The sequence below is a fragment of the Rhinolophus sinicus genome, linkage group LG05 (genome assembly GCF_036562045.2).
Source record: "Rhinolophus sinicus isolate RSC01 linkage group LG05, ASM3656204v1, whole genome shotgun sequence".
In the NCBI taxonomy this organism is placed as follows: domain Eukaryota; kingdom Metazoa; phylum Chordata; class Mammalia; order Chiroptera; family Rhinolophidae; genus Rhinolophus; species Rhinolophus sinicus.
This window is the reverse complement of record NC_133755.1, coordinates 67,274,458-67,299,843: the sequence shown is the minus strand read 5'-3', so window position 1 is coordinate 67,299,843 and position 25,386 is coordinate 67,274,458. Positions and strand designations below refer to the sequence as shown.

At 44.3% G+C, this 25,386-nt stretch overlaps 1 long non-coding RNA gene across 1 annotated transcript; it reads right to left on the bottom strand.

The window, feature by feature from the left end:
- Positions 1-1,377: 1,377 nt before the first annotated feature.
- LOC141571584 (uncharacterized) lies at positions 1,378-24,592 on the bottom strand. Its single transcript, XR_012496424.1, has 6 exons — positions 22,758-24,592; positions 20,431-20,499; positions 19,576-19,710; positions 7,281-7,532; positions 5,028-5,152; positions 1,378-2,934 (listed from the first exon to the last, which is right to left on the bottom strand). It is a non-coding gene; the product is annotated as an uncharacterized LOC141571584 (long non-coding RNA).
- Between the last annotated feature and the right edge of the window lie 794 nt (positions 24,593-25,386).

Sequence of the window (25,386 nt, the reverse complement as noted above, 5' to 3'; positions counted from 1 at the left end):
AAGATGAGCTTTCAAAAACCAGATCCGACTCTTGTTAGGAATCATTGCTGGCTTCTCCCAAATCAGGGTAAAAATCTAACCTCCTTGGCACATCTTAGGAGGCCCCCAGGGCTCCTTCCCTCTCCAGCTGTCCTGCCCCTGCGCCTGGCCACATGTCTGTCCTTCTGCCCACCCTCTGACACGCTTCACTCCTGGCTCCACCCAGCCTCAGTGTGGCTCTTTCTGGCCCCCTGTCCTGCTGTTCTCCACATTTCAGGTCAAGGCATCCTTATCCCAATGCCAAAATCAACTCCTTCTCCCGTTTCTTCCAGAGAGTGTCAGTCACTCCTCTCTCTGTAGCACTGATCAGGCTGTAGGTGTGGGGACAGAGGGATAGTTGGCATAGAATTCTGGCCAGCGCTGGCCCAAAGCAACATTGTGAAAAAAGCCAAGCACTCTCCTAACGTCTCACCTTTTCGTTCTTATCACAGAGCTTGCTGTTCTTTTTTCTTTCTCTCTCTTTCTTTCTCTCTGTCTCTGTCTCTGTCTCTCTGTCTCTCTCTCTCTCTCTCTCTCTCTCTTTCTGGTTTACTGAAATATAATTTACATACCATACATACAATTCAATGGATTTTAGTACATTCACAAACTTGTGCAACCATGACAACCTAATTTTGGAACATTTTCGTCATATCAAAATTAAAAAAAAAAACACAACCTCATACCCATCAGCAGTTACTCTTCATCTCTCCATCCTCAGCCCTAGACAGCCACTAATCCACTTTCTGTCTTTGAATATATTTATAATAGCTGATTTAAAGTCTAAGAGATCCTTGTTATGGGCTGAATTGTGTCCCCCAAAAATTCATATGTTGAGGTCCCAACCCCCAGTATCTTAGAATGTGACTGTATTTGGAAATAGGGTCTTCAAAGAGGTAATTAAATTTAAATAAAGTCATGCAAGTGGGCCCTAATTCAATCTGATTGGGGTCCTTATAAGAAAAGATTATGACACAGACACACAGAAGGAAGACCACGTGAAGACACAGGGAGAATGCAGCCATCTGCAAGCCAAGGAGAGAGGCCTCAAAATGAAACCAACCCTGCCATAACCTTGATCTTGGACTTCCGGCCTCCAAAACTATGAGGAAATACATTTCTGTTGTTTATGCCCCCCAGTCTGTGGTTGTTACAGAAGCCAGAGCTAATCAGTGCAGTCCTCCACACGCGTGGACCACCTGGGACATTAGCACGGCCAAGGTTGGTGAAAATCAGCATTAGCATGTATAACTTCACTCATACATTGAGATGTCAATGAAAGTGCTGGGGACTCTAACGATAACGTTTTATTAATCTCGTTTTGTTATCCACACATCTGGAGGTTGGAGCTGGGCTGCCTCTTCATCTCCAATGGAAAGATGAGGTACAGAAAAAGAACAGATACTCAACCCCAAATCCTGAGTTATGAGATGGGATTTGAAGCCTGGTGCTAACACAGAAAAGTGCTTATGCTGTAAGGTTCCAGTCACAGAGGAAGATGACAAGTCTTCTATGTAATGTAATTCTAGTGTAAAAACAATATTAAGTTGTAAATTCTACATATGGAGAAAATACTGGAAGGAAATACGTCACAACATGTACTCGTATGGTACTTGTCTGGGAAGCTGATACCGGTTTGCTTTTTGGTATATACCCAGAAGTGGGTGTAGATTGGATAAAATACTAAGCCTTCACAGAGAATCATGACAATTCAAGAAATGGTTTTATTAATCAGATTACTGCACACAGGAACTACTCTTATGAGGGCTGTTATTAGTATTGTCATTTTTCCATGCAGGACACGAAAGTGCAGAGGGGTGAACAGCTTGCCCAGGGCCACACAGTAAGAGGTGGAGGTGGGATTTGAACCCTGTCAGTGTGGCTCCTGAACTCCAGCTCTTAACCACCTTAACCAATATGGAGGGTACTTGAACTTACAGCTCTGCTCTTCTTATGAAACCACTGACAATGTGGCTGGGCCTTGACATAGCCTTTACCCAGGTACAGAACCTTATCTTCTCTTCTGTTTCTCCCTACATGTGAATGACTGCACTTGACTCTTTTTCTGCCTGGTGAGGTGTAGTCGGGTGGGATAACTGTGCTGATTGTATATCTCTGAAGATGAGAAAACCACTCTGCGGGTAGCTGTCATCATCTCATGCTCCATCTCCATTGCTCGTTTCTTGTTATTTCTAAAATTCTGAGGAATGTTTTTAAAAGTTTCAATTAATTCAGGTAAACTCTGTTCACATTGTATGATTACACACCTCTCTCTTCTATTCATTTTCTAACAACTTTCTCTGATTAGAGAAGCCCAATTGAACAGAGAATAAATTAGTAGCCCCGTAATAAATCTTGAGGAAGTGTAGAGAAAATGTCCCTTGCTGCATTTGGCAAGTCAAATAGGCAAGTAAGCTCGTGTTCTTAGAAGAAACTCAATTCTTAGAAATTCTCTCCATTACAGTTGTGAGGACAATTACAGATTAATTAATTTAAGTGAATTGGAAGAGACAAACACAAGAGAACATTTTCACAAGGATGGCTTTGTCAGTGTTTTAAACTGAAACTCCACAGATGGAAAAGCCCATGTAAGTGAGCAGCTCAGTGAGCAGCCTTCTTATTTGTATGCATGGAAAATCCAAGAGACCATCCCGGGTACTGCCCACAAGAGACATTTATCACCACTTTCTCACTCTGTCTTCCGGTGGAGGCTTACAGCATAAAGACAAGGTTCTTTGTTGTTTATCTTTAATGAAGTTGTTTTCCACTTTCAAGAAGGTTTCCCAGTTTCTCTGTGAGGGTCACACACTTTAGCCAAGAAGGTGGGCTGGGCAGCTGACTCTGGTGTCTCCAACCTTGGGTGGTTATGGCAGGGCTTGAGTCCTCAGGGAGCTTTGCGGGGATCCTCTGATTATTCTGTGCAAGGAAGTCAGACAGAGATTGGATTCTGGGATAGCATAGTAAGTTGGGGAAAGGTAGAAAATCAAGGAATGGACTCCTGAGGGGAAGAGAGGGAATAGAAAATCAGGGGATGGTACTGTCCTTCTGCCTCACCTGTGGCTTCTTCACTGGGGGTCCTGCCTGAATTGTCTCCAGAGTGAGGCTGGGATGTGCTGGGGGCCAAATTCAGCCCCTTCAGAATCTCTCTCTCTCCTGAAGGAACCCAGTGTTAGAGCTTTGGTTTCTACTTAACTGTTTTATTATTTCCTTTTCATTCTCCTCTGGCTTCTAGCACCCACTAACTAGCAATGGAGGAGGGATTTGCTTTGGGATCACAAGGTCTCATTTTGTTTACATTTTTATGTATTGCTTTCAAACTTTAAGAGAGAAAGCACTGACTCTAGAACAATCTGGCAACCAGCTTGGACCCCAGTTGAGGGTGGCGGCCTTTTGGAGAATTTAAGTGACAAGGTTTACGGACACAGAGGCAGGGTATTTAGGCTCCAGTGCCGTGCGTGGGCAATCCATTTAAACTTTCTGTTCATTTTTTTCAGCTTCAAAATGGGGATAAAAATACATATCTCACAGCTTCATTGGGTGGAATAAAGATATGACATATTTTAAAGTGCTCTGCAATGACAGTCATTCAAATATAAACAAGAGCTCATTGGAGCCGAAGACTGCTGCCACCATATAACAAAAATGATACAGTTCTTGTGTGCAGAAATCTGATTAATAAAACCCATTTCTTGAATTGTCATCATTCTCTGACAAGGCTTAACATTTTATCCAATCTGTACTATAGACTGAGGAAATAACACAGCTCTTGTCATAGAATAGGCAATTGACTGGTCACATCTTTCCTTCTATAATTGATGGGATGTCATATCCAGGGAATGGCATTTTTACATTCGTTCATTCCATGAATATTAGGAATCTGTGGCCCTGTGGGTTTGACTTTACAAAGTGAGCAGGGCTCTCGGAGCCTCTGTAAGACTTGTAGGAGGCCGGTATAGCCAGGCTCTGTGGTATCATTCTTCCGGCCCCTGCAGCACCCAGCACGTGTGTCTGACAAATAGCAGGACAAATCAAATGATTGGAGCGAACTGGTTTTTTCTGTTCTTTCTGTAGCATGTTCTCCAATGGTTTTCTACTATCTTTCATTTCTTTAAAACAGGAAAAAAATTACACTTTGTCACTGACGGAAACCAGTTGAAGTACAACTCTGGGACATTCAGACTTTTGAAGGATAGGAAAGGTTTTTAAACGCCTTGATTTGCTTTTCATTCCTAGGATCAGTTTGGTAATGAGTTACCACCTTGTCCTAAACAAAGGCTGCCTTGTGTGATAAGGCAGCATCTGCGTAAAGGTGTTTTACACAATACACAGGTGCTGCTAGGGGGAGATAGGGACCTCCTAGAAGGCCCGTGGCTTTGCGTCCCCAGGGAGGAGGTTGTCATGAAGGACAATGGGACCTAGAAGTTTGTAATCCAGGGACGACAAAGGGCACTACCCAGTCCTATATAGTGATAATTCACTGATGGAACCAATGTGTAGTTTCCTCCCAACACCTTTTTGTTTAAGGATGTGGAAATCTGTTCTTTTTCTTGCATAATATCCAAGGCGTTTCTCTGCCTTGCATCTTTCTTTCCTTCTCTAGAATTCCCTTTTCCTCGGGTCTTCAACTTCACTCGTTTAGTGGCCCTCCTTCTGAGACAGGTACAAAGCAAATAGAGCTATAGGAAGCAGTGGAGGAAGAAATATTCATGACTAATTACTCTCCAAGCTTGACAGAGTAATGCACCCTAAAAATGATGTGCATGCTGGACCAGGGCAGGCGGCCCATGTGCTGGACTTTGAAGGTCCAGAGAGAGAGCTAGACATTGCAGGTTGAGGAAGCTACCAGAATAAAGGCTGGAGGTGGGAAAATTAAGAGGCCCAGTAGAGTAAGGGGTAAATGTGCAGATAGCATAAGGAGAAGCAAGGTTGTTTGTGTCCAGAATAGTAGATATTCCTTGTATGCTTGGCTAAGGAGATTGATTTTTATTCTGTAGGTTATAGGGACTTACCAAAGGTTTTTGAGATGGAGGAAACTATGACCAGGTCTGTATTTTGCAAGATCATGGAGGCTGCTCCAAGGAGGGTCAACTGGGGTGGGGTGCAGGGGGAGGCAGGAGGCTGGAGGCATGTTTACCTGTTAAGATGAGGTGAGAATAATGAACAGAAGAGAGACCAACACTTATTAAGGCTCTATTATGTGTTAAGCTGGGCGCCATACTAGGCACCTACAACCTCATTTAATTCCCACGAAAGCTCTGCAAAAGAGGTTTGTTTTTTGCCACTCTACCTAGGAGGGACTGAGAGATGCTACAACTGTGTCAAGGTCTTGCAGCAAGAAACGCCTCCACTGAGGAAGCCCCCTGGCTGAGGTCTCCTGGAGTTTGGGTGGCAGAAACCTGGGAGAGCGAGCTGTGTGACAGAGCTGCTGGAGCAAGGGAGGCAGGGCCAGGGGCTGGATCGGATCAGAGCAAGCGGCAGTGGGAAGGCATCATGGTACTCGGTGTGGCCCAGCTAGTGGCCAGTGAAAGGGGCCTGGAGCCCTTTGTGGTGGTCCTGGTCCAAACAGCAAGCGCTCGTTTTGCCACACCCAGGAACATACCCTCATTGCTACTACCATGCTGCTTTCTTCTGGACGAAATACTTTGTGGACATAAAAAATTTGAAATTTAAAGCAAAAGATACTAAATTTAACATTTGGAGATAAACTTCGGTGGTCTTTGCTATGACGTGACATTATCAGCATCATCAATAAGTTTCAACCTCTGTTTTTTGTTTTTTTTCATCTGCTTGAGTTTGTGTACTAGGTACTAACTGTGCCATGGTTGTCCTTAAATAATGTTTGTTTTAATTTTCAAAAGTGATCCATTCAGGTACAATAATGGGAATTGCTAAAAATAAAAGGAATAAAAAGCATTCTTAAAACATACTCATGTCTTAAGTTTTATGATAACTCTCAGTGAACCCATAGGTATTTTGAATGTTTTCAATTTCACCTTCTAACAACAGTATGCAAAGTACTAATTGCACCTGACATGATTCTAGTTGGTTTTGTATAAGTTTCTTTTGCAAATTCTACATTGTTGTTTTTCACAATGAGCTTTTCATCAATTCAGATTGATTGGGTTAAAATAAGAAATGCATCCAAGTCAGGAACTCGCCTGAGCACCTGAAATATGGGTCCAGCTGTGTGTTTACTATATCAGTTGGTCTACATTCCTTATGCTTTGTATTAGTCTTGGTTCTCCGGAAACATGAAACCAATTATATATCACTATGCTATATACTATATATACATATAGTACATTATCTGTAATGTATATCACACACACACACACACTCATATAACATATATATTATAAAAATTGGCTCAGGCAGTTGTAAAGGCTGAGAAGGTCCACGATCTGCCATCGGCAAGCTAAAGACCCAGAAGAGCGGGTGGTATAGTTCTGGTCTGAGTCTAAAGGCCTGAGAACCAGGAGAACTGATGTTAGTTCCAGTAGGAGTCCAGGTTCAAAGGCAGCAGAAGACCAAAGTCCCAGCTTGAAGACAAGCGGAGAGAGAGGAGTTCCTTCTTACCGGTGGGAGGCTCAGCCTTTTTGTTCTGAATAGAACAAAATAAGCTGTAGTTGGAAATTACATGCCACCTTCAAGCTGCACAGTGAGGTGAAATGTCTTCCCCACGGTCTTGGCCTGTTTCTACACTTATTGTTTCTGTGTCAGTCAGGAGAGGCAAGGTAGCGCCCACATCTCAGCGACATGGCACATTCCCTTCTCACTAGTGCCACATGTCCAATGACGTAGACTCTATCAGTGCCCTTAGATGGAAAGGCATATGGTGCAGAGGCTCTTAGACCTTTCTAGAAGGATCCTATGTCCCTTTCCCTCGCCTTCCAATGATCAACACAAATCACATGACAGTACAATCCTTCCTGGTGCCCAGCAAGAAGGACAAATGGAAACGTTTAGTGAATGGAACCAGTGACACCACAGCTCAGGAAAGCAGACACTGAACTGCAAAATGGAGCATTTTAACCCAGAATTGGGACTTCTACAATCACCGGAAGAGCACAGAGCAGGGAAGCCGCTTCTAAGGACCTCAGCCCCAAGCTCAGCAGGCACAGCTTCTCAGGAGCTCACCTGGAAGCTGGTGAGAGCCCCAGGAAACTCCAGGAAGATCCTGCCAACCCTCTCTATCTACAGCAACTTAAGAAGCTGCCACCTACTCGGTCCACGACCTACACTTCTAGGACAGTGACACTCACCCGGAAGCTGCCATGAACCTCACGCCTGCTGGCTGCCCCCAACTTCCTCCAGCTTCCAGCTTCTCTGGTTGCAGCCTCCATCCTGCAGCCATACAGGGAGAGTGGTTCCAAGCAAGGAAGTTCCACATGCGATGGAGTGACACCACGTCAACCTCACGTCAGCAGCGCACAAAGCAGCACCAAAGCAGTTGTCAGAAATATGATCGGTTTCTTCAGTTTGGAGCCTGTCACCTGGGGACTGTCACCCTTGATCTGAGGGATGACAGAGGAGAGTTAGGGATGAGGGAGAGTGTGGATCCAACACGGTGATGTGATACCAGTGAGAAAATTCTGCGAGGCAGGAAACCCAGATGAGGAAAAGGAGCTGCGTCCAGGTTCCTCATGCACGATATTTCTCTGTTTCAAGTCTCATTGAACGTAAAGGACCACCTCCCATGCCCGACGCCTGCTACAGGCACAGGGACATTTGCCTCAAGAATACAGATGAGAGAGACAGCTGGGTGAACTGACCAGGCGCTCTGAGCTGGGGCAAGGTGGCATGGGGGTGACAGAGACTTAGATCCTAGTCCCTGCTCTGCCACTAGCTGGCTGTGTGACTCAAGCAAGGCACCTTCCACTTTCTGGGCTCTGTTTCCTCCTATTTTGAATTTAAATAAAATGAGCTTCTTGTCAACTGCATATAGCTGGGTCCTAATTTGTTGGCTACTCTGTCAGGCTATGTTTTGGTCGGTGCGTTTATTTACATTTCAAGTAATTATTGACATATGAGTACTTAAGTCTGCCGTTCTATTTGTTTCCGCTGGTGTTTGTCCTCTTTCTTTTCTTGCTTTCCCGTGATTACTTGAACTTTTTTAGAATTCCATCTTGATTTATTTATTGTGTTTTTGAAGGTATTCTCAGTGGTAGGAAAATAGTCTTAGCAGCTAACCCGTAACACATACCAGATCTGTATTCCTTCCTCTTCTCTTTCTCCTCCTATTTCTCCTCCTCCTCCTTCTTCTCCTCCTTTTTTATTAGTTGCAGGGGTTTTAGTCCTGCTTTACAGATGAGGAGGCAGAGACACAGAGATGTTAAGGACCTGCCCAGGGTTGCACAGCTGGAAAGGGCAGGACCAGGCTGGAGCCCAGGCCGTCCGGCTTCAGGACCTGGCTTCTCAGTCACTCTTCTTGGGCATGTTTTAATTTACGTGTTTAACTACCAACTACTGTTTATAAGTGGTTTATATGCTATTTATAAGTCTCACTCAGATGACCAACCCTGATCTCAACAACCTGTGTGGACAAATAGGTCGTATAAATCTCTGATGCTTTCCTTAGCATAAATTACGAGAAGTGAACTGTTGAATTGAGTATTTTGAAAGCTTTCATTACACAAGTGCCAAATTGCTCTCCACTCTAAGATGGGGAGAGTGTAACAACGTCCTTGACACTCATGCCTCTGAGCTGAGAAGGCACCACCTGTCACTCGCAGTATCCTAAGGTTACTGAGTATACGCTCTCAGAAACCAATTCTAGCAGAAGTCAAACCCTCATTTTTCAGCACCCTTCCCCTCAGTCAACAAACATCACAGTGCCAGGGGGATGTTAGGACCAAAGGACAAGGTTTGTAAACAAATGGGTGCACGAGATTAGAGTGTTTATGTCAGTTGAGGGTTTACCTGTGTCACTCCCCATACAGAGGTATTATCTTGTTAAGTGGATGTTATTATTCCTATTTTCCAGATGAGGAAACCGAGGCTTGAAAAGCCTAATGGGCCCAATTACCCACTGGAAAGAAGCCATATCGAAAACCCTATGTGTCTGACTCCCACATCTTTTTGCTCTTCACCTCCGCACCCCAAAGCCTCCCAGAGGCAGTGGACACAGTGACAGAAGCAGAGGTGGACGCCAAAGCAAGGGCAGAAATGAAGCAGAGTATCTGTGAGGAGCTCGTAGAACTGGCTGAGGGAGCCATTTAAGCAACTGTGTGGAGGTCCCAATTGATCTGGCAGGCTCTGGGACTGCTATGTGAGTGTGGAGGGTGGAGGGACAGTGACGCTGAGGGTAGGCGTGGGGGGAGGGGCATGTGAGTCAGGCCACCAGGACCCACTGTGAGCAGGACTGGCTGTGGGAAAGTGGCCGGACTACAGCCATCAGTGGAGGCCTATTCTAGACTGCAGCCTATGACATTCCACTCCATCGTGTGTGCGTGGACACAGGTCTTGTGGGGAAAGCTGTGGTTGTACGAGTTGTGTGGACCTACTGTGGTCATCCAGGTGAGAAACCTCTTCAAGTTTCTCCACTTTCCTTCCTTGGAAGGTAACCTTTTATTTCAAAGTAGGGTGACAAAGCAGCCTGGTTTGCCTGGGACATCCTGCTGTTAGCAGTAAAAGTCCTACATCCGGGGAAACCTCTCAGTTCTGGGCTATTTGGGGGACAACCACCTTGGGGGTCAGAGGGCTGTGGATTGGTGCTGCTGTAACCAAGAGCAAAAGGATTGGGTCTCAGTTAGGTCAAACTGGAACTGAATGAGTGTGGCTCGCGTTGACATTTAAAGATGAGTGCTAAGCTCCACGAGGACAGGACTCGGTCCATCTGTCCCAGCAGTGTTTGGCATCTTGCCCAAGCACAGATGGCTCCCCAACACGTGTGATGGCTGGAGAAAAAAGAGATCGCCAAGTTCCCGTTGGCTTTGATTTTTACAGCTGCTAAGCCATTTGCTTCTTGGGTCTACATGAGTCCCACTAGGGCTTTTAAGTTTTCAGTAGCTGTTAGGGCACCCCAAGAGACCCTCTTTTTAGCCCCGAGTTCTATAAAGGTGTAATGTGTCTTGCAGTAGGTTAAGGGAGGCAAGTCAATAAGCCAACACATTTTGTGACATAGACAGTTTAGGCCAGGAAACAGAGCCCGTCTGCCCTTGTGCGTGTGTTGACCTCCCCTTGTGGTAGATGGGAACATAACATTTCGACTTGAATTGAGCTTGGGGAGAGATTTGCAGCATTTATTATTAGGTTGGTGCAAAAGTAATTGCGGTTTAAAAGGTTAAAAATAATTGCAAAAACCGCACTTAGTTTTGCACCAGCCTAATAAAAATATGTGATGTGTGACTGGATCCAGCGTGGCTGTCCCAGCAGGTCACCTGAGGACAGAGGAAGGGCTATGGGGCATGACTGCAGCATTGGCTCCTGGGCTCCCCTCAGCCTACACATCTTCAGTGAGCTGCCTTTCCAAATGGGAGACACACAGACCTGCGGCACCCCCAAAGCAGCTCTTACCCGGACTATATCCTGTCCGTGCTCTAGAAACACAGGAGAAGAGAATGTAGTGTCTCTGATGGAAAGTTGAATTAACTCCCCCCCACCCACCCCCACCGAATGGGGAAGGAGCCAGACCAGCCTGCTCAGGGACCGTAAGCAAATGGGGGAGATGGAAATCTTATCTAACAGTTGAAAACACAGAAGAGATGGGTATTTAAGTTAATTTTGAACTTTCATGTTGTATTGGACATAAAGCATTACATGGTCAACTGTTGGTTCTCCATTCACCTCTAACTTAATAGGCTGTGCAAGCTGGGCATTAGAAATTCAACTTTTTGCACCTCAGTTTCCCCTTTCTGTGTGTTTTCTCCCCTTGGTGGTGCTACCGCCCCTTAGAGGACCAAGTTCTCACATTCTATTGATCCCCTTAAAAACCAGTCTTAGCAAAGGATCTTACACATGGATTATTACTGATGTTTAAATAATTTATGACAGTCCAGAGCACTATATAGGCTGGTAGCTAGACATCAACAGTGCTTATAGAACAACTGGTTTATGCAAACTGGGCCCAAAAGAAATGGCTCCATTTGGCACATAATACTTTTTTTGAGATGCAGGAAAAATGTGTTAAAGACATAAAGCCAAGCAGGGACAAGCAAAAGCAGAGCGTCAGGCTCCCAAGGGAAAGGCCTTTCACATTCAGTCTTGTGTCCAATCCATCAACACGAGGTCAACACACAGGCACGTACCAGGCGCTGTTTGAGGTTCTGGGGCACAGTGGAGCCCAGAGTAAATAAAGTGATTTGTTGAAATCCCATTCCATTGGTGGGAGGGGAAGACAGACAATACATAAATACGTAAATTAGAAAGCATCAGTGGGGCTATTCTCTGCACCAGGGAAGCCCTTTCTGAGAAAGTGATAGGAGGAGCCAGTCATGTGAAGAGCTGAGGGAAGAGCATTTCAGGCTGTGGGACAGCCAGTGCAAAGGCCCTGAGGTAGGAACAGCATGAAGTATTGCAAGGATCAGAGGGAGGGTCAGTGTGGCTGGAATTATGTGAACAGGGGAAGATGTTGGAGAGAAAGGCTGATCACATACAACCTTGTGATTCTGGGGAAGGAGGAGGGTAGTGTGCAAAGCACAACAGCATGACATTTTCAGCAATAGTTAGATGTCAGCCTGTCCTAATGTATGTCTTTCTTCTCTCTCCTGCCAGCTACACAATTTTCTTTCCCTCATTTACATACATTTCAAGATGCAGGATACCTTTCAGGCTTGAGTGGAGGTCTCTGTAACTGCATTTACTTAAAAACTTTTAATTTTTAGGTCAAAGATGAAAAGTCTAAAGGTGAATTATAGTATCATTCCTGGCGAAGTACTGTCTTTTTGGAAACCCAAAGTGGCTACGACCATTATTGAAGCCTATTTTCCACAAACATGAAAGAAGTCTGGGTGGAATGCATAGTCTGCAATGGGGAATTTTATGAAGACCACAGGATAGCTTGGTTCTCATGTGAACCCTCATGTCCAGGGTTCACATGAGAGTTTCACTAAATCCTTAGACTCCAGGTTCCCACCAGTCTACCATCTCTACTGTTTGACCTCTATCCTCATGATCCAAAATAGCTGTTAGAGCGCCAATGATCACATCTTTATTCCAGGTGGCCGATGGGGAAGGGTGAAGGAAGGAGATGCCCGTTCTCTTCAAAGAAATCTTGGAATTGGTATAAAAATTTTGGTTATATCTCATTTACCAGATTTACATCACAAGGTTACATGAAGCCTCAAAGAAGTCTGGGGGTAAAAATAGTCAAGTGTAACGTGCCCTAGTAAAAATCCAGGTTCCAAACTAAAGACGAAGGAAAGGGAGATTTGCAGAAAGCAGCTATAGTTGTCTCTGCTATGCATCCTTTAACAATCACTGCATTTTATTTAGTGGTCAGGTCACCTTGGGCAGGCCAGGAGTAACTGCTGTTCTGAAAGGCAGCAAGTGTAATCTCTAAGGGACGACCATCACCGGATCCCTGCCACAGAGATACGCAGCATGTGTTTATTGAAGTCCTACTATGTGCTCAATAAAGTGTTCTGGGGATACGTCTAGCTCAATGCCAGCCAACCAGCAACCAACAGGCACTCAGAAATGTTTGAACTACACGAACAAGATGATTTTTACTCCCCCTTTACGGAGAGTCAGATACACAAGCAATAATGACAATCCCATCATCTGAATGTCGGATGAGAGGTAAAAACAAAGGGCTTTGGGGGTCACAGGAGAAGGGAATACCAATTCTGCCTGGGACGACTTGGCAAGAACCTTCCTCTATCCTCTAAAACTGCAATGTGAAAAGAAGTTCATCCAGCTGTTCTTAACCAGGGCTGGGAATTGTCAAGTGTAAGGAGTAGGCTGCCCAGACAGAAACAAGCTGGGGAGATGGTTTCCTTTACTCAGTTTAGGCCACGTCTGGCATCACAGTTTTGATCACAGTTGTCCGTCGGCGTGAACGTGACACAGAAATATATCTGTAAACAACTCAGTCAGGGTGGAATGCATAGTCTGCAATGGGGAATTTTATGAAGACCACAGGATAGCTTGGTTCAGGCTGTCTGACCCCACACAATGGATAGTTTGTTTGCTATGTATTCATCTTTAGGTTCATGTATCTTTTCTTCTGCAGTGTCTAATCCACTACTGTTCCCATCCGGCATAAAGGGAGAGACTGTGCAAAGGTTAAGAGATCAAAAGCAGCTGGGGGAGGCACTTGAAACTGCAGGGGTTCGGTGTGGTTTCCCCATTCACCTGCAGCTCAGCCCCTGCGAACGCCAGGTCTATATTCTCGTCTGCTGCATGAATCCTTACAGGAAACTGAATGGGAATGTGGCTATTTCTCAGCAGTGAATGCTCTCCCCAGAGGGTCAACTTCTCTCCCCTTTCATAGCGCAAAGGGAGTAGTCATCTTCCCATTCCTCTGTCAGGCAGCCTCCTGCAATCATCTAATTGGAAATATCTCCAGGTCCACACAATGCCACGGCTGGCAGCCCACCAGTCCCCTCTATGCAACAGAGCTGCTTAACTAGAATGTTGTGAATGATGGAGAAATCTGAGCTCTCTGACAGGAAAATAGGAAATGGCCCTGGCCAAACCTATTGTGCCGGTATCCTTGGGATGTGAATGAAATTAACAATTGCCTCACGATTTGCGTGCTGATAATCTCTAACAACGCACTTCAAAGTCGTGGGTCCTACAGCATTCATCCAGAAGATGAAGCAAAGGCAATGTTTTTTATTCCGTATGCAAATGATTTCAGTGTCTCTTCCCGATGACTGTGTCTTCGATTGATCATTTGTGATTTTACTGCAAGAAAATGTGAAACACACAATGGGGCTGATGACCTTCCAGAAAAGTGCCTTGTTGCTATCCTGAGAACTTTTAGCGTCTGTACTACATGAATGCCATGCAGGAGTTTGCGTTAGGAAAGGTGTGACTCCGTGAAGGGTGTTGTTAAAGACAGAACACTACCCAAACTTCCTATATGCACCGCAAACCAATCAGGAAGACTGGCTCGGCCCTGCCCATGTCCCTGTTGGCTCTCTCCATTCAGAACCCAGAGCTGAAGCTAGAAGAGTGTCCCTTACTTCGTGCAGTCATTCTTTTTTAGAAAATGAACATCATTTTTTGTTTTCTTGTAAATAACGTCATTTTCAATTAGGCACTAGAAGAACAATGTATGTTTAGTTAATTCATTCTAATGGGTACTAACATGAATGAACCACTCTACCACAATGGGCAACACTGGAGGAAAACAAAATGCCATTTTTATGATCAAGCACTTGGGTAGATTAAATTAACAACCTTGACATCTATAGAAATTAGGTGATTAGGTGGTAGGACATTGCCTAGAAGAATCTGCCAGGTAGGGTAGAAAGTGAGATCACTTTGGAGGAAGAAAACCTGGGCTACAGATCTGCCGGTTTCAGGTTAAGGAGGCTTTGCTCCTAAATCATTTAATATTCTAAATTTTTGGCTTCTCCCCTTGTAAAATGGTTCTACAACTTGTGATAAAAAATACCGTGAATGTTTAAATTAAAACAAAATTTATTGCAGTAAAAGACGCATTGCCATTAATCCCCCTCAAAATATTCCCCCTCACTTCACACATACTTATCCCATTGTTCTTGACACTTTCTGAAGCAGCTCTGGAAGTGCTCTTTTGTGAATGTGCTTACTTCATCCTCCATCATGACAATGCTCCATGACAATGCATCGCTTCTGGTACAGCAATTTTTGTCAAATAAAATCATTATGGTGTGTCCTCATTCACCTTATTCATCAGGTCTGGCACCATGTGACTTCTGTCTATTCTCTAAAGTCAAAATGACTATGAAAGGTAAACATTTTTTAATCGATTCAGGACATCGAGGCAGCCACAACAGTGCAACTGAAGACACTCACGAAAGAGGACTTCCAGAACTGCTTCAGAAAGTGGCAAGAATGATGGGATAAGTGTGTTTGAAGTGAGGGGCAGTATTTTGAGGGGTCTTAATGGCAATGTATCTTCACTGCAATATTTTTTTAAATTTAAACATGCACCAAATTTCTTTTAATCACACCTCCTATTTGGGTTCTGAGAATATCAAATAACACATATACACACAATAGTTCTTTATAAATTCTAAGACCCAATTATTACCGAGAGGGGCCAGATTACAAAAAAGGCAGAGGTGCTTGAGGACTGCTGTCACAGAGGAAGTTTGGAAGCAGAGAGCCCGAAGGTTGGTTGGACCTTGGTGAGGCATGGAGAGGAGAAAGAGCAAGCGCTTCAAGCTAGAGAGGTAGCATGACCAGTGAACTCTACATTTCTGGGAAGCACCCTGCTTCTCCCATGGCAATGTTTCTAGTTCCATTCCCATCATGGCCATGCTTCACTAGACTCCAGGGAGGGAAGTGACAAGCTGGTCCTAAAATGGCACAGCGTCTGGGCCATTCTTGCCTGGGGGCAAGAGGTGGTCCGTGATTTGGTGAAAGGATGAAAGTTGGATCTAGTGGTACTCAACATTAAACTCACATCTAAGTCCCCTTGGGACACTACAAGGGTACCCAGTCTCCATCCCTGAGCTGCACCAAAGCAGAATTTCTGGGGACAGAGGGCTCGGGTGTTGTTTTTTTAAAGATCGAGAAGGGATTCTGCTGAAAACCAGAGTTGAGGATTAGTTAGTTCTTGACCCTTGGATAGAGAAATTCGTTCTCAATAAAAACAGCCTGCCATCCCTTAGTTAAAAAAAGTTAACTCTGATTGGTAGTGGTCCACAAAAGGGGGCTCCCTGTGCTCCTGAAAGAGGGCCAGGAAGTCTGACCTCGCTGGTGTGCCACAGACTTCTGCTTCCTTAGAAGTCCATGCTCTTCTGCCACCTGCCCTGTAATTGCAGTGCTCTGGCAGGTGAAGACTTGGCCAGGGAGAACTCAGTGGCCAGAGTGGGGCACTAACCACAGTTCACGAAGTTTTGCATTGCACGAGTTCTCCCGTATAAGCCCGATACTGTCCTCCCTGCCCACACCCACCCCGCCAGCTTTCTCCACAGACCCTGCAGAACTGAGGGGAAAAACTGGATCCACACATTCTCACACAAGCCAGAGCTAGTGTCATTACTAACAATAAGTCACTCCCTGTCCATCTTAACTTCCTCAGATCTGGGATTATTTTCAGATTTTGCTTCTTGTCTGTCTCCTCTACCTGGAAGGTATAAGCAAAGATCTTTTTGGTGTCACTCACTGCCATCTCCCCAGAAACATGCCTGGCATACAGCAGGCACTTCATTAGCACATGGTGCATGCATGAACGAGCGAAAACCTCCATTTACTGAGAACTTATTCCATGCCAGGCACTGTACTGCACTTATACGTCCATCATCAGATGTAATTCTCACAACAACCCCATGAAGAAGGTGCTATTATTTATTCCCATTTTAGAGAAGAGGAATCTGAAATTCTGAGGCATTAAGACATATGCCCAAGGTTACATGTGTAGTAAGAAGCGCAGCTGGGATTGGAACCCATAGCTTTCCAACTGCAAAGAACAAGCTCTTAGCTATTATATTATACAAATTCCTTTCACTAGGGGTGGTACAGGAACATGTCCTTGGCAGGAATTGCTTGCAAATCTGGTTTTGCTGTGGCATCAAGTAGTCATGTATTAGTGGTGCAATATCCAGACAATGGTGTTTCCTAGAGGAGGTGACTGCAAACTAAGGGTTGAAAAGTAATTCTATCCCTTTATCTATAACTCCAGGATTCTTTAAAAAACCTACCACAATACCAGACAAGCTCATATTCTTTGACAGGTTTTTTTTTAACATTATGTTAGTAGCATGCTGAAAGGACCAAGGTGAGTTCCAAGTGTGTGTCTCTTGAGTGGTGAGCCTCTGGGTGACTTTTATTTCACCATTTATAGTTTTCTACAATGAATGGGTGTATTAATTATGGTAAGGATTCAGCTGCTCTAACTAACAAAGAGACCATAAAATGCATTAGCCTACATAAGTTCAAAGTTTCTTTTTCTCTCATGTTAACAGTCCAGGGCAGAAAGTTGGGCTCGGCTCCATGAGGTCATTCAGGTTGCCAGCTGGCCCTGCATTTCTGCTTTCCTCAACAGGTGACTGTTCCCTTTTGGCCTAAGGTGCCCGCCCGCTCCAGTTGTCCTCATCCGTGACAGTAGCTCACCAGCGCCCCCTCCAGGAGGAGGGAAGAAAGAATACAAAAGGTATAAGAGGGTCCGTTACCTCATTAGCCAAAACCTAGTTACTTAGCTAGTTATTTAACCTAGTTACCTCTAGCTGCAAGGGAGGCTGGGAAACCAATTTCTAGCTGGCAGCCTGTGCCCTGCCAGCCTGTGATGAGTTCACTCTAAAAGGAATTTAAATCTGTATTGCTCAGGTTGTTTCCATTATCTGCCAATGTCCCTAAAGCAAACGTGACATTGTCCTTTTTCCTAGTAGAGTGAAGAGTTGTGGGTGTCATCCAAGTGCTCCTTTAGCCCCCTCTAAGGTCATTGACAACCTTCTGCTGGGTAGTACCTGTGGCTATACTGAAAAAAAAAAAAAAAACTGACCTCTTTGGGGCCACATTTTCAGGGTCAATTACAGTTGAAGACAGAGCAGGGAAGGAAGTTAGAAGACTGGAAGTGACAGCAAAGCAGAGAGATTCATCCGTGCATCAGAAATATACTGAGCATCAACTATGAGCCAGGCACTACTCTAGATCCTGAGAATACAGAATCTAAATTGGAGTTTGAAACTGGATTCAAATTTACATAAACTCAGGCCAACACAGATCATTGGTGTTTCTACAGACTTTGAAGACTCCATTGGGGGTGGGGGTGGACATGGGGGTGGACAGTCCTTGTCTGGGAGTGCCCAGAGAAAGACCTGTGCCGTCTACTTTCATATCATGAGAACATTTGCTGGGGCGCTTTGAGAAATCCCCCTGCTGTGGAAGAGGGGCTGCTTATGGATTTCTGGAGGACGGACTGTTGTCCCGTTCTTTGCTTGCCCTACTCAGAAAAATATTCACATTTCTTTGTAAGGCGTTGCATGCAGGATCATTCTATTGCAAGCTATGCATATGTATCTGTTTAATTTTAACTCAAGCTCTTTATGAAAAGGCAAGTTCATTTACTCAGAGCCTAGACAGAAGGCTTTCCCAGTCCTGACACCTTGCTTGTTTGCTACTTAAAGTCTTTTGGAAGAAAAGAACAGATTTTTGCATTTTGTTCCCGTTCTGACTTCAGGAAAAAAATTTTTTTTAAACCCACACAACTGTCCTAATTGGAATGGATTCTTGATCTATTTCATTGCAGTCTGTTTATTTCTGGTAAGTATCCAGAACGCTTGGCCCCTACCCCTGCACGGCAGCTCTCCAACAACATTCCAACTTTGTTCCAGCGTATTTGGAATTCACAGATCCCCAGAAATCTCCACACAGAGCCCCGGGTGACACACAGGGACACAGGTCTCCCTTCTGGACCTGTCCTCAGCTTCCCTTCAGGCCCACCCAGGCCACTGCCACTTTGGCATTCTTCCATCTCCTCCTTTCAGTTCACACAGCTGTCTGCCCCAACCTGCTGCCTCCACACCGTGTGTAGGCCTGGGAAGTGGGAGGTTGGGGTGGTCAGCTTACAAGAGCCTCGAGTGTGGTACACGTGCCCAGGGCAACTTCAGCTTGCAATGAGATGCGTTGGTTAAGCCCTTGCATGATGCAAGGGAACCTGCCTGTTAAAGACAATGAGATCAGCCTGGACCGGGGCCAAAAGTGGGGTTGTAGTGTAGATGCAAATATCAAGGCTTATCTGCAGACACATGACACAAGTGATGTCAGCATCAACAGTAGCCTTAGGAGTTGGTGGAGGGGTGGACAAGCCACCAAGCAAATGTGCAGTCATGGTGGGGACACTTAATACAAGAAAGTAGAGAAGGACCTGGAGATGACCTAGACCAGGTGGTACACCAAGGGCCACCGTGTGTGTGTGTGTGTGTGTGTGTGTGTGTGTGTGTGTGTGAGAGAGAGAGAGAGATTAATTGATATTGAATGCTTTTAGATGACACATGTGTTCTCTGCTTTGCTACAGCTTCTACCACTCCTGGATGTCCTCTGACCCCCTGCCCTCCTTCACTAATATATATTACCCATTACCTGCCTGAGCAGTGGTGCAGGAGCCAGAGAGGGGGAAGGAAAGTGATGGAGGAAGAACATACCTTCATCATGCCTCAAGTTGCATCTTGCTACAAGCCTTGGGAAGGAGAACATGGAAGCTTAGCATCAATTCCCCCGAATTACCAGGTTTGGAAATGAGCCTGGTCATGGTGCTCCTGGAAATCGTACACGGCTTCAAGGAGTTCCATTTGAACTGGAACTTAGGGACAGGTGTTATGTGTAGAATCCAAAACATGTGTACGAGCTGCCACATGTGTTAGCAGAAACCTAACAAGAAGTTGAGGAGTGTCTGAGGCCAGCGGCAGCAGGACTTAGAAAGCTAAGCAGAAGCACACTTCCTGAAGGTGAGTTGCTTACCTGCCTTGTGTTGGCACTGGCTGGTGAAGGAACTGGAGGGCCCATGTGGACTAGGTTTGATTCAGAGAAGCTGAGAAGGCAGGCCTCTAAAAGAATCACACAATATTTTCAGGAAGCAGTCTGTCTCTGTGGAAACTGAAAAAGAGGTCCTTTGGGATTAAGAATTCTAGACAGCTGTCCTTGACCCACCCCTGATTAGAACCACCAGCAAAGTTTATCTAGGAAAGTTCATCCCACACCCTCTATAAGTAATGAAAAAGAAAACAAAATTACTCTGATACAAAGAGCATCAAATCATGTCAACAGAAAAACCATGCACCAGAAAAATGTGGCCAGGAAGAAACAAAATTATGATCAAACCTTTCACCAAGAATTAGAAACAAAACAAAACAAAACCCCCAAACCATCACAAAACAATTTGACCCCTGAAAGAAAACCCCAAAGCCCAAATGCAGGAACTCAAATTACACAGGAGAAGGTATTAGAGGGGTGATGAGACAGGACTAAAAGGCTCAGGAAAGATGTAGACAAAAAAATCTGAGCCATCACACTAATGAAGACTAAATTGGAAGGAAAAAAGGGAGCAAAGGCACTGCAGAAAATACTGTGAGGGAAGCAGAAAATAGAAATACGAAATGCAAACTCAATGAAACAGAGATAAGGAATTTAAAAGGATTAGAGAAAAAAATGATAGTGATAAGAAGTCAAAGGAAAACCAACATATGCAAAATAGGGGTCCCTGAAGAAAGCAAACTAATTCAATGCAACACACGCTTTAAAATATAATTCAAATTCAAAACATTTCCTAAATAAAACAAAACTTGAATGTATTTATTAAATGTTCACATCACTTACCAGAGAAAACTGGTCAGCACAGTCACCACATGTGACGTAGCCTAGTCTAGTTATTGAACTTGAAGTAGCCTTTGGGCAGTAAAGCATAAAAATTAAGTCACTTACAAAGAGAAAAGAAAAAAATCAGGTTGAACTCAGACTTCACCAAAATAGCATTTAACATTAGAAAAAAATAGAGAAACATTTAGAAGATATTTAAGGAAAGTGCAAACCAAGAATTTTATATCATCCAAGCTGCTCAACAATTATAAAGGCTACAGCAAACCACTTGAACTTGCAAGAACTCAGGAAGTATTGATCCCATGAACCCTTGAGGAAACAACCAGAAAATAAACTTTGGCAAACTGAGAGTCAGCTACAGACACCAGCCAAAAGTCTGACTGTCAGCATTAATTATATTTAGGCTTAGATCTAACAGTCAATGTAACGTGGGAGTTAGAGTAACAAGACAGAGTGTAAATGTTGTATGCTCTGACAACATAGAAATAATACAACTAACAAAAACTGGGATGGAAAAGGGGGTAAAGATGACAGGAAGTCCAGTAATTGCCTTATCTATAAAATCAGAAAGACAAAGGAAAGAATTTAAAGCTAAAGAATCCAATAGTAGACACATTAACATTTTTAAGGGTGCAAAGTAAGAACTGATAGAGATAATGTTATTGACAAGTCAGGAAGTGGAGGAGACGTAGGAGAAAGGTTAGAAAGTACACACTAAATTTATTATTGCTCAATACTGTTTAAAAAGCAGATGTTCAAGTGCTGCCTATGACAACACAATTGTAAAGATAATCATTAGAACAGTCTTACAAATCCTCCTAAATATCAGAAGGCCTTCTTTTGAGGCCTTCTCTTCTTCCCTCCCCTCCGTTCCCCTCCCCTCCCCTCTTTTCCCTCTCTTCTTCCACACCCCGCCCCACTTCAGAAAACAAATAGACCTTATGTGGAAAGATTTTACAATACTATATTCAGAGAACAAAATAACATGACACATGTAAGATCAAACTCATCTATCATGCCCACAAATATAAATGAGATTAACTCATACATGGGATTAAATGATTTTCACATTGGTATCATAAGGCACAGCCAATTTTATGCTGTGTAAAAGCGACATGTCTAGAACAGTGAACCATAAAGGTTGGAAATGAAAAGGATGAACAGGTGTACCAGGCAACACGAAGCACTGTTATCAGTTTACCTTCAAAGAAGAGGAAATTCAGGACAAAAACCATCAAATGAAACACAGGAGGGGACATTACAAAGGATACATCACACAACAAAGATAGAGTAATGAATACCTATGTGCAAAATCACGTAGCAACAATATCCATGAGGCAGAAGTTACAGAAGAAACACACATATAGTAGAAAACTTTAAAACCCTATTAATTCATGTCAGAAGTAATGTCAAATAACAATACAAAAATGAGTAAAGTTAATTTTTGATACAAAAATATGTAAACATTTAAAAAGTTGATCTGTTTGATATGTGTCAAAATCTATATCCTAAAAACGGAGAATTTATTTTTTTTCAAGAGTGAATGAAACACCCATGAAAACTGACCACATAAATAATGAAAACCTCAACAAATTCCCAAAGATAGAAACAGCACAGTTAAAGCCCTGATCATAATATAACTGGTTAACCCAGACATTGATAACAAAATAGAAAAACAGAAAGATTCTTCCATCTGAAATTTTAAAAAAGATATAACCCTCTCCCAAATATCTATAAGGTCAAAAAGAAATACATACTAAAATAGCAGAAATTTTAGAAAACAATGACAATTGAAAAACCTATACAAGAGAACCTGTGAGTGTTAGTGTGCTCAAAGGAAACAAGAGGGGATGTAAAGAGTTATTATCAGTCAAACCCAGTGATCTGAAGGAATGTAAACAATGAACTATGATGTGCATGTGTTATTTTTTTCAATTAAAATGTTATTTTTAAAAAAGTTAGTAAAACCAAAACAACAAAAAGAAATAGACCAAATGAATGCTACGACTTCTTTTGGCGTTGATGAGAGTTGACCTGTGAAGGAGATCTGGCCAGCTCTTTGTGTTACACCGAATGGCTCCATGGTTGTTCCGGTTTCTTCTGAGAAAACTAGACACCACAATCTGCTAATGATGTTTAAAGTGTGTCAGACTTGGTCATCCCTACGTGGGCTGCGTTTGTGGAATGGTTGGGGTGGCAGCCTGTTAACATTTGTAGCTCCCAAGGAACGCTGCATACTGGGATGGTCCACGGTGTCTCCAGGCTGGGCAATGGGATTGACTTTGGATAAAAGATCATTAGCAAGAGGGATGCAAGCAGAGGCTTACCAGGTGCTTGCAAAACAGGGTTATCCTCTTGGAATTTTTGTTCTTGGAGCCAGCCTCCAGGTTGTAAAGAAGCTCCAGCTGGTTGCATGGAAAGACTGGGAAATGGACAAGAGGGCCCAGACTTCCAGCCAACACCAGTGAGACACCCGTCATGTGAGCAACGGTCCTCGATGTCCCAGTCATCTGACTGCAGCCCATACGTGACCCCACTCAAGATGAGCAGAAGTTGCCAGACGAGGCCCAGTCAATCCACTGGATCACAATAATAAAATGGTAATTTTAAGCCGGTAAATCTAAGTGGTTTCTTACACAGCAGATAACTGAAAAAATTGGCATATATATGATTGGCATATATGTCTCTGGAAAGTCAGTGAAAATTTGCACAGGTGAGCCACAGGTTAAGAGAATTAATCATAAAAACAAAACTTGTACAACTTCTCAAATAATTATGTGTTTTTAGCACAAGGTCAGATTTAGAAAATCTCTCTCACACAGATCTTTCCTGGAACATACCCATTATGTGGTAGCAGAGAGAGTGTGCCCAGAGGCATGCAGAGGTGATGATGGAAAGGTCTGGGCATAACTGGCATTAAGCTGGGCTAACATGACTGGCCACGGCTTCTCGCAATAATGAAACCACGGTGGAGTCGGCCCTGTCCTGCTCAGCCCATTTCACAGAGCGACCGTGAGGTCCTCAGGACGGTGCTGCACAGAGGAAAACCAGGTCCAGATCGAGGGGGGCTGCAGAAGTGTTGGCATCCCTGCCCTGGAGCAAGCCCGCAACAGGTCGGGGACAAGGTGGCTTCTAGATGCCAGGTTACAGGATTGAGCTGATGGGTCCAGGGGAAGGGGTGGGGTGAGTGGCTTGGCTTCACAGTAGTGGAGCCTGTGGGGCTGTGTGACAGCACAAGCAAGGGTCACAGCAGGGCTCCAGTCACAGCAGGAAAAGCCAGAGACTTACATCAAAAAGCCCTGCATTTTCCTGCATCAATATATTTTTTTCCAAAGTTAGTGAAACCATTCTAGCTCACTGCAGTGGGTCCAAACAGATCCCACCCACCATTTCCTGGGTGTGGGTGCTGTGGGCAGATGCCAGGAGGAATTTAAAAGAAGTTGTGCTATTTTGGGTGTTAGAATTTGCCAGCACGCCAAAGTGGCAATATGTCTGCCTATGCGAATCCCTGCCGTCCAGACACTGAGCTTCGCTGGGCGCTCACATTTACTATTTCGGCATCGTCCTTTGTGAAGTCCCTCTGTGGCCTTCTCTCCCTTACAATTTCTCTCTCAGTTCTGGGACTTGAGCTGTGACACCAGGGCGGGCGAATGTGAGGGATGGGCAGGGTGGGGATGGTATCGTCACAGCTGCAGGCAAGTCTGACGAGTGCCAAGAAGGTTCCAGATGGATCAACTCTGTCCTCAGTGGTAACTGGATCATGAATTGAAATAGAAAACCCAAGAAAAGTGGCCGAGGGGTGAGACCAGGCCAACATTGCACCCCTGACCAACATACATCAGGGAAAGGAGGTCATTCAGAAAAGAAGACTATTTTGGAAAAAGAAAAGGCAACATGAACGTCAGTAGACAAAACAGGACAAACCTCTAAGATGTATGTATATGTTTCCTTTTGGAGAATTTCACGGAACTGGGAGGCAGTGCCCTATTTTTGGTGTCTATTGTGTGAGGCTATGGCAGGGACCTGCAGGGCAGCGGCTTCTCTGACGAGGATTACATTTTAAATCAGAAAAGAAGACAATGAGGGCAAAAATAATAACTATTTTTTAGGCCTCAAAATTCAGGGTATTTGAAACATGGTTTTCTAAAACACCAACCTAGTGGAAGACCCATTTTCCCTTCTTGCCTTTCATCCAAGGCCTCCTAATAGATGACCGGGGAGGACAGGCGGCATTCCCGTTTTCCTCCTGTTGCCTGCTTGTGGCCCAGCTGTCTGATTTCCACTATTTAACACTGGGTGGGGGGAGGAGAGAGCGGAGGAGGCAGGGGCCCTCTTATCAGAGATTCTCCAACTTTGAACCTAAGTTCCGCAAAGGCTCTGATTCTATGGGTCTGCGACAGGAAGAGGAATGTGATCTGGCTTTATCTTATTTCCAACCAAGTTTCTCCAGGCAATTAGGTGTGGACAGTCTCCGGACTCCATTTTGAGACACCCCCCCACCCCCCCCACACACACATACACACCTTGCAGCCAGTGCCCTGTAAATTGTACTCATGAGTTCATGTACTTGAAGGCGTCTGAGGGGTTGGGATGAAGAGGCACTAACCTCGGGATTGGATAAGGCTGAGAGGTGGTACAGGGCAAGACCACTGTGATGTTGTGATTTATAAGAAGAAATACACATTTGGTGCTTGTCCCTGTTTCTGGCTCCTAAAACCATTTGAATTCCTAATGAGGTGACTTTTGGAAGCACCTAAGGATGGGAGCTGGTTGCCATTGGAACCCACCTGGGAACTTTCAGTCCCAACCACCTACCTCTGGGGAGGGAGGGAGGGCTGGAGATTGAGTTCAACTGCTGATGGCCAATGATTTAATCAAGCATGTCTATGCAATGAAGCCTCCATGGAATGAAGCATTTTCCTGGAGGTGCCTGGTCGGCATTCTTTCTTTATTCCG